The sequence below is a fragment of the Amblyomma mixtum genome, chromosome 4 (assembly GCF_055824585.1).
Source record: "Amblyomma mixtum isolate Tamu chromosome 4, ASM5582458v1, whole genome shotgun sequence".
Classification (NCBI taxonomy): Eukaryota; Metazoa; Arthropoda; class Arachnida; order Ixodida; family Ixodidae; genus Amblyomma; species Amblyomma mixtum.
The window spans coordinates 71075130-71084364 of record NC_143015.1 but is presented as its reverse complement, the minus strand read 5'-3'; the positions used below and the strand labels follow the sequence as shown (position 1 = coordinate 71084364).

At 48.0% G+C, this 9235-nt stretch overlaps 1 pseudogene; it reads left to right on the top strand.

The window, feature by feature from the left end:
• Nucleotides 1-8668: 8668 nt before the first annotated feature.
• Nucleotides 8669-9235, top strand: LOC149346898 (uncharacterized; annotated as a pseudogene).

Sequence of the window (9235 nt, the reverse complement as noted above, 5' to 3'; positions counted from 1 at the left end):
AACCCTTGATGCGGCAATGAATAAAACAAATCCTCGACATCTACTGAAAAGGCGTAGCCGATATGGTCATTGGATTTGAAGAAGGTTACAACATCAGTCGAGTTCTTTGTAAAAAAGGGGTCTTCAATTTGTAAAGCATTAAGGTGCTTCAGTAAATACTGGCTTATTAAGAACTGCCATGATCCCTTCTCGCTAACAATTGTTATAAAAGGTATTGACTTCTTGTGCGCTTTTGCAGTGAAGAATACAGACAGCGCTTTTGTTTTACATGCAGTTATTGAGCTTGCGAGCCTGGACAGTACAAGGTCTCTGCCCAAAGCAGCAGCTCTGGTCTTGATCCTTGTAGCGCTGGGTTTCACCCGGACGAAGTTCTTTGCGATAGCTTGGCCCACCTTCTCGTTGAAATCTTTATCACGTAGTACGACAAAGCCTCCGTTCTTGTCTGCCTGAAGCAATCGCAGTTCATTTTGCCTAAAAAACAAGACCACCCTTCTGGTTGGGTCTTTGGCACGCCTGGTAGATGTCGTGTTGACCGTTTTGGTCAAAGCTTCAACACCTTCCAACAGGCACCTTTCTTGATCTTCTTGGTCAGCCTGACTTGAAATCCGTCGGTTGATTGCTAGCAGGTCATGGGCTGGGACTGAAGGCTCAAGACTGTACTTGGGGCCTTTGCTAAGAACACATACAACATCTTCAGGCAATACCACGTCATTCGGGGCCACAAGGCTGCTGGTGCCAGCAGTCTTGCTCATTGTTCTGCTGTGAGTCAGAGCCTGCTGAAGACACTGGGCCCACCAAAATTCAGTCATTTGGGCAGCAACTTTTCTGGCAGCACGCAGCTTAATTTCTGCTAGCCAGGTCGGGTCCATCGCAAGGCAAATCGAGCGCAAAAGGTCTTGGAACCTGCGTACTTGGCTCCAAATTTCTGATCTCAAGTATCTGAAAATGCGTTTCAGAATAGCCGTTCGCGGTTTGATGATACCGAACAATTTTTTATAGCGCAACTTGGTTCCTTCAAATACGAATGTAAAGTAGAGAATGACCGTCTGCATATAAGGCAATTGACCTGTTGCGCTATCGCGTCATATCCTTGAAGCGGAGCTTAAGTTTCCCCTCCAATTTTTGTTCATGACCCTGTTACGACCCAACTTGAGACCCGCGATGATAACGGTGGCGGATTCAACAGCGGAAATTTCGAAAGGTCGTTTGACCCCCAAGATGACCCCACCAAAAAGAATGACTAGCTGGGAAGTGGTTGATGGAGCTCTTCCCACGCTCGGCTCGGTGCCAACGACCTTCCCTTCTAGAAGCGACCGACGATACGACAAGGGAAGGAAGGATTCACCTCGTCTGGTAGGACCCGGAACGATTCCGAGGAAGCCAGCGCAGCTGCGGCCGCGGCGCCATCATGCCACACCTGTGTTCGATGGACACGAGCTGCTAACAGTACTGTTGCATCGCAGTGCGAAAGAGCTGCATACTTACGTCTCCTCCTCGCCAGTTCCCACGCGTGGACTCCGCAACAGGTGTCTTCGTTTGCTGTGTTGTGTAGTGCCGATCTTTGTGTCGCGATGAATTGCCGCCTGGTGAAAGGGCGGAGCCTTGGGCTATTTAACCAGCGCCCTAAGGGAGAACGAACGCTCTGGGCCTTGGGTAATAGGCTAATCCAGTCGCTCGACGTTATGAACTCTTAACTTTTGATTCCTTGCTCTTCTTTTGTAAAATATGTAAATAAGTGTCTTCTCAAAGTGCCATTAAACCTGCTTGTTTTCGTAACCCCAACCTTCGAAGCTTCAGATCGTTCCCTCATCCTGTACGAGCCCCCAAGGATGCTCCTACCAGACCCGTAACAACTGGTCACGCTACCCGAGCTATAACAACCCTCTAAAAAATCTTAGCTTTACAGCCTGTCTTCACCTTACGCGGTTGTTCTGAGTTTCCTACATTCTCCGCAAATTTTTCTCCTTGGGCGCTGCAGCTGCTGGTCTTCAATTCGTCTATGTCGGATGCATTTGCGGTATTACTCCATTCGCCCAATATTCGACGCGATTGTATGATGACGCATCAACATTTATTGGGCCCAAAATAAATCGGTGGAGCACTCAGGCACCAGGCGGGGTGGTTCCCTAGTTACGGGACCCATATGTTCCCAGCAGCTACTCGCCCCTGTCCGTCAGTGCGAGCTGAATCGGTATGTACACTGCGGAACACGATACGCTCTGTCATTTTTGCAAGACAGAGCGTAGAGTCATGCAGTAGGGGGCTGAGGCCCTGTCAGACAACATTGTGCCTTTAGCCTCAGCCTCTTCTTATGCAAATGTCTAAGCAACAAATAAAAAGAAAGAAAGAAAGGAAGAAAACAGAAAAGGACACCCTGCCGCACGTCTTGGCAGAGTGCATAGAAATCAAGACCCCCCCCCCCCCTCCTCCCTTTCCCACCAACACCCCCGATCCCCAACCCCCTGAGTGACGCGATTGTAGGTTCAAAACAACAGAGCTCTCTCTATCGCAACAATGTGTACAGCAATTAGTGATTCCACCTAACCGGAAAGAGCGCAAAAAACCTCCTGCGCTTCCAACTGTTCACCTTCTATTATTTGACGGGCTGGTTTAGGACATCAAAAGGCTTCGCAACACAGGTTCTTCCTCGTGCTGTCCAGATCTTCCTCTCTGTCTTCTCAATTGCTAACAGTGTTTTCGTCGGGTCCGTTCGGACCATCTTGGAGAGCGGTAATTCCAAGGCAGAGCTTTGGAGCAAGCACTGAATTTCACAAAAGACTATGATCACATATCATGATCTAAATAAACATTTTTATCTACAGAGAAGAACTTTCCCCCTCCTTACAGAAGCCTGACTAAAGAACATTGTGTTACGTGGCGTCGTCTACAGACGAGGTCGATACGTACCCCATCTCACTTGGCGTACATTTATCAAGATCTATACAACCCGAACTGTAAACACTGCAGCCAGTGAACCAACTACGATCACATCCCATGGGATTGCAAAATAGAGCCACCTCAGTGTAATCTAATTACCGCTATTACTCTCTAGCGGTGAGAGACCGTGCTGGCTGGCTCTGACCCCAGAACGCAAGTTCTGGCGATTGAGTTGGCTGACAAAGTCGTCGAGGACGATGTACTCTCGACCCCTCATTGCGACCTCTTAACACCAAGTTCTTTCCGATGAATAAAATGTTTAACAATCAACAAAGTCGTTACTTTTGTTTTAGACACTGCAGAACGCGACATTGCAGCGTTTTCCCTCACATGGGCCTCTGAGTATTCATAATCCGATTCACTTCCGTTCCTTCTCGTCGTGTTAATCAGTGCATCACCCCTTGCGTAGTTATAGTTTGTCTTCCTGGGTTCGATTGTCCGCTATCCTTCAGTATTATTATTGTTTCCATCATATACGTATCTTGTCTTGAGCGCCAAGGTTTATTCTTTCATTTTTTGTTTTCGCTTCTACGTGCATGTTGTTCACTGTTAGCCGTGTTTGATCACTTCATATGGTAACCTCGTCTAGAGCCTATTATACATAGTTTGTCCTCAGGTAGGCAAATGAACCACTGTTCTACCAGATTTATCTTTGCATGTGTTCTTGCCGCATTTTGAAATTTCCTTGTGTTGTGTGATGTAGTTCTTGCCTCAGTGTAACTGTTGTGTATGCCCACCTGCTAGGGCCCCGTAAAGGGGCCTGCAGTATTGAAAATAAATAAATAAATAAATATAGCCTGCGGCTAGATGCTGCCGTGTGTGTCTTCTAACGCATATTAGGAATGCGTTTTCTCTTCCCAGGTCATTGCCACCTGGGACCAGGAAATCCCATCGCTGACGGGGAGCCAGTAGATGAGGACGACCGCATTTCGCAACAGAACAACCAAGGTTGCAGCTGCGTTCACAGCCACGAGGATATATTTGCGGAGGACAGGGCATCTACCCAAGCATTCTTCAAGGACTATGCGCGGCAGCGGTAACCGGCTAGCAAACAACCCCGAATACCGCACTCGCAATTAATGCGTCAACTATTCGGCAGCTACCGGACTCCCCCACCTCCGAAATGGGAGGAGACGACACCTCCCACTTGGTACCCACTTCCACAGCAAAAGCAGCGGGAATCAGAAGTAATGGTAGTAATTACACCTAGCTCGTAAAAAAAAAAAAAATTTGCGGGTAACTAGAGACCATGGGGTGGTCACGGTGTATCATGAAAGTAAATGAATTCAGGGGGCACTTTGGCTCTCTAAAGGGCTGCAAGGCGAAAGCGTTTCCTGGCACACAGTTTGTTATTTATTTTTCATGTTTGATTTTTTATTTCTTTATTTTTTATTCTCATATTGTTTCTCATTTTATTTTTGTTTTTGTTATTTTATTGTTTTTTATTTTTATTTTCTTATTTTGTTTTTAGTCCTTTCATTTTATTTATGAAACCCATGCATTCACTAGGTGCGCCTTTATTCATGCTTAAACCTTGAGCATTCGTGGCGGAGTGGTAGCGTCTCCGCTTCAAATGCCAAAGGCCCTGGTTCGGTTCCCAGCGTCGACGCAGTTTCTTTTTAAGTAGTGACGCCAAAACGCGGACAAATTTTCCGAAATGGCGGCCGACATGGCTGCTGACACGGCTGCTAACGACAGTATGAGGCATTGAAGGCTTTCGCCTTAATACTCCCCACCTGGGGATAGGACATGCTAAAGACGCAGCTCAAGTACGACACGAAGAAAACATGATCATGGAAGACAGTTGGGCTAGCTGGTGTGAATTCGTTAGTGACTGCGACATTGCAAATAGCGTGGAAAGCACAAGGACACCGACAAAAAGGAACCGACGGGACAGCACGCTAGACTTCAACTGACGTTTTAATGCACACATAACAGATTTTTACACTTCTATTCAGCGCATGCTCAGGAGACTGTACCCCCGCCCCCTTCTCTTTATCACGAAGCAGGTTATCATAACAAAGTGTAAACATTTAAACCAAATTGACGCGCACGTTTTTTGACAAATACATTATCTCTTTTTTCGTGAGGGCTACTGAGGGTGTGCTCACGCACTTGTCCCCTGCCTTATCAATGCAAAAAGCTTCAAATATCTCTCTATCACCCTGCTTATGAAGCCGCCTCAGCACTCTCGTGTCGCTAAAGAGTGGAACGCATTTTTCTTCATTACCGCCTGTTGTTTTTACTATGCATTTGCGGCAATGTGCGGCCAAATGGCCCCCCGCAATCAGAGCTGCGACTTTAGTCCGGTGTTTTCGTAGCCTTTCGTTCAGGCACTGGCCTGTTTGGCCAATATAACATTTACCACAGGTCAGTGGGATAAGATACACTACACCGATGGTGCAGTTCACAAACCGCGTGGCGTGTTTTGTTGCGCAGGTTTTTGCCTGGTAAGCATTGTTGACCATTCGGCACATCCTAGACAGCTTTTGTGGGGCTGTCAAAACGACAGGGATGCCGCACTTTCCCGCGGCCTTTTTGAGGCGATGGGACAAGTTGTGCATGTAGGGCACAGGCACCGGACGTCCCCCCAGGCTGTCATTGCAGCAGCCTGCTGTCTTGCGACCCTGTCGGAGCTCTTTAATAAGGCTCTCAGCGACAGACGCGAGTATGCTGTCAGGGAAGCCAGCGCTACGCAGACGGAGGACCTGCTTCTCAACACTCACATTCACTTTGTGTTCACAAGACTTCTGAAGAGCGGCTCTTAGGCAGTTCAGTGCTATCCCTCTTTTTACGGTTCTCGAATGGGCCGAATTATAGCTAAGAACAGGCTTTTTTGAACGAGGGAAGTATGTCCAGCATAGTGAGCTACTACTAAAGCTAATGCTGAGGTCAAGGTAACGTAAGCAACCCTCATCAGGAACCTCACGAGTAAAACTCAGACCCTTACCACATTCTTGGAAAACACTAAAAACACTCTGCACAATGTCATCTCTTCCATCAGGCGTCACACTTTTTAAAACAACAAGATAATCATCAACATATCTAAATATTTTGGCAACAAAAGTCTTGTCCAGACGCGAAAAAATTTCTTTGTCAATAGACGCTAAAAACAAGTCGCTTAAAAACAAGCGTCTATTGACAAAGAAATTTTTTCGCGTCTGGACAAGACTTTTGTTGCCAAAATATTTAGATATGTTGAAGATTATCTTGTTGTTTTAAAAAGTGTGACGCCTGATGGAAGAGATGACATTGTGCAGAGTGTTTTTAGTGTTTTCCAAGAATGTGGTAAGGGTCTGAGTTTTACTCATGAGGTTCCTGATGAGGGTTGCTTACGTTACCTTGACCTCAGCATTAGCTTTAGTAGTAGCTCACTATGCTGGACATACTTCCCTCGTTCAAAAAAGCCTGTTCTTAGCTATAATTCGGCCCATTCGAGAACCGTAAAAAGAGGGATAGCACTGAACTGCCTAAGAGCCGCTCTTCAGAAGTCTTGTGAACACAAAGTGAATGTGAGTGTTGAGCAGCAGGTCCTCCGTCTGCGTAGTGCTGGCTTCCCTGACAGCATACTCGCGTCTGTCGCTGAGAGCCTTATTAAAAAGCTCCGACAGGGTCGCAAGACAGCAGGCTGCTGCAATGACAGCCTGGGGGGACGTCCGGTGCCTGTGCCCTACATGCACAACTTGTCCCATCGCCTCAAAAAGGCCGCGGGAAAGTGCGGCATCCCTGTCGTTTTGACAGCCCCACAAAAGCTGTCTAGGATGTGCCGAATGGTCAACAATGCTTACCAGGCAAAAACCTGCGCAACAAAACACGCCTTGCGGTTTGTGAACTGCACCATCGGTGTAGTGTATCTTATCCCACTGACCTGTGGTAAATGTTATATTGGCCAAACAGGCCAGTGCCTGAACGAAAGGCTACGAAAACACCGGACTACAGTCGCAGCTCTGATGGCGGGGGGCCATTTGGCCGCACATTGCCGCAAATGCATAGTAAAAACAACAGGCGGTAATGAAGAAAAATGCGTTCCACTCTTTAGCGACACGAGAGTGCTGAGGCGGCTTCATAGGCAGGGTGATAGGGAGATATTTGAAGCTTTTTGCATTGATAAGGCAGGGGACAAGTGCGTGAGCGCACCCTCAGTAGCCCTCACGAAAAAAGAGATAATGTATTTGTCAAAAAACTTGCGCGTCAATTTGGTTTAAATGTTTACACTTTGTTATGATAACCTGCTTCGTGATAAAGAGAAGGGGGCGGGGGTACAGTCTCCTGAGCATGCGCTGAATAGAAGTGTAAAAATCTGTTATGTGTGCATTAAAACGTCAGTTGAAGTCTAGCGTGCTGTCCCGTCGGTTCCTTTTTGTCGGTGTCCTTGTGCTTTCCACGCTAGTTGCAATGTCGCAGTCACTAACGAAGAAAACATTCGCGGGCGTTTTGACGAGCATGTGTCGCGCCTGCCGGTTGATCTTCGCTACCTTTACAAGCTCAAAGCAAGTTTCGAGAACCTTCCGGCGCACAAAGGGACTGAAAAGCTTCGTAAAGGTAGCGCCCCGCGGAAGACGGGCTCGTTAGCAACCCGTCAGTTCTGCATGTTAATTGTCTAGCGTGCATAGGGCTCAGCACGCACATAAACACACGCATGTGCAGAGTGACGCAGGCTGCCGTGGCAAAAAATTCAGGCGGCAGTTTGTCTAAAGTGCGTAGAGGCGAAAGCATTTTCCGCACCACTTTGACTGCCTCTGTGGCACTGGTGACATCGCCACTGGATGACATCACACATAATTGAGTACTAATTACTGAGTTATTACACATTACTAATTAATCATTAATTACTGATTAATGAATACACACTAATTAACTGCTAATTAACGACGCTTAAGCTTCGCCATTAGGGGTGAACGCGACAGCGTGTTGTAGCGCTGCCAGGGAGTCCACAGGACACCACCACCCGTTCGGCCCGGTGCCGTGCCCTTTGAGCGCAACGCTTTTTGATGAAAGGAAATGGCGCAATAACTCTCTGTCATCTCGGTGGACACCCGAACCGCACCGTACAGGAAGGGAGGAAGTGGGAGTGAAAGAAGAAAGAGGGGCCGTAATGAACTGTCCAGCGACCGCTGCGAAGACCAACAAGGTCTGGTACAGCGAGCTCAACGGGCGGCAGTGGCCAGCGGAGCCCTGGACTTAGGGCAACCGACCACTGATTAGAGGCGGACGACTTCGACAGAGAAGCCTCCTGTGGGTAGAACCAAGACGTCTCTGAAGATGCCCCCAAATCGCAGGAAAAACCATTAGTGTAAATAAATTCATACTGGTGAACAGCGCAAAAAAGGCGGGACAACAACAAGACCAGCATACCAAATCGCCCAGATCTCAGCCTTACTAAGTGTAAATAAAGTTTTCCCTTCCCTTCCTTCAGGAGAGGAAACTACTCAGTAACTGTGTCTCATATCTCGGTGGACATTCGACAAAAGCGTGCCACCTGTGCTGACAAGCTTCTGCTGACAACCTTCTTTCAACAACGATGAGCCATTAAAGGCTTTCGCCTTAATAGACACTTTTAGAATAGGATGACGCTATCGGTTAGGGGCATAAGGGAATAGCAGGGTACCAGTGCGCAGGCGCAGGACAATAATCGGACAGGGGCGGTGTTGTCCCCCCCCCCCCCCCCCCCCCGCTTTTTCCCTATGGCCCTAACCGATAGCGTCATCCTATTTTAAAGCCCCCTATTCCCATGAAGGCATCGTCCGTTCAGCCGACTGACCAAGGCGCACGCTCGCGAAGCTTTACTGGGGCCTAAAAATAGCACCGCGCACGGATGAAGAGTACGGAGACGACGCCACAGACGTGTGTACAAGCACGGCCGCTAGATACAAAGCGCTAAGCGAGCGGCCGTGGTACGAGCATGGGTACACCGAGGCACAACTTTGCCTACGACTTTTTTCACGTAAAAGACAAGCGCCTTCACCTGACAAAATTTGTGAGCCAGTTTCCTTTCAAGGGCATTGCGGGTAGCCCAATTCTAAACAATGAGCGCATCTTTGAAAACGCCTGGCTGCGTCTGGGACGAAGAGACGGCGATGATAACGAATTTTACAAGCGCACTGCCCTGGCCCTAACAGCGTTCTGCACCGGTTTAGTTGCGAGCAGCCAGTCGCATACGGAGACCAGCGAGCAAGAGCCGACCGTGGAGCAGATTATGAATCTTCGTACTGCAGTTCCACGTCTCAAGCGCCTGGATCTCTTAGAGGAGGATTATTTTCGTCGGGGAGTGGATCCCATGGCAATTGGTAAAAATTAA